General features: G+C 40.9%; 1 protein-coding gene across 1 annotated transcript in view; it reads left to right on the forward strand.

The window, feature by feature from the left end:
- The window catches only part of LOC119587930 (nesprin-1-like), a gene marked incomplete in the record, with an annotated part of 36,964 nt that overhangs the window by 21,888 nt on the left and 14,790 nt on the right, over positions 1-286 (forward strand).

The raw sequence follows: 286 nt of genomic DNA on the forward strand, positions 1-286 counted from the left end.
ACTCCTTCCTTCTCCTCCCTACCTCCTTCCCTTATTTCGTCAGTCATCCGGAAGGGGAAGCCATGCAGTCAACACAGTGTCCTTTGCATGCTGCCATTGCCAATCCCTTTAAAAAAATTATCTTTGTATTTCTAGGTATTCAGTCCTTTGTTTGTATTTTTATCGGAACAGCCACAGGAAGAAAAGAGATGTTCATGTTTCAGCAATTTCTGCATACTTAAATTTAGGTGTCTTTTCACGATGGTTGATACCCGTAGACTTTTTCGCTCTGTTGACATGTGATCAT

Source organism: Penaeus monodon, chromosome 23 (genome assembly GCF_015228065.2).
Source record: "Penaeus monodon isolate SGIC_2016 chromosome 23, NSTDA_Pmon_1, whole genome shotgun sequence".
Lineage (NCBI taxonomy): Eukaryota > Metazoa > Arthropoda > Malacostraca > Decapoda > Penaeidae > Penaeus > Penaeus monodon.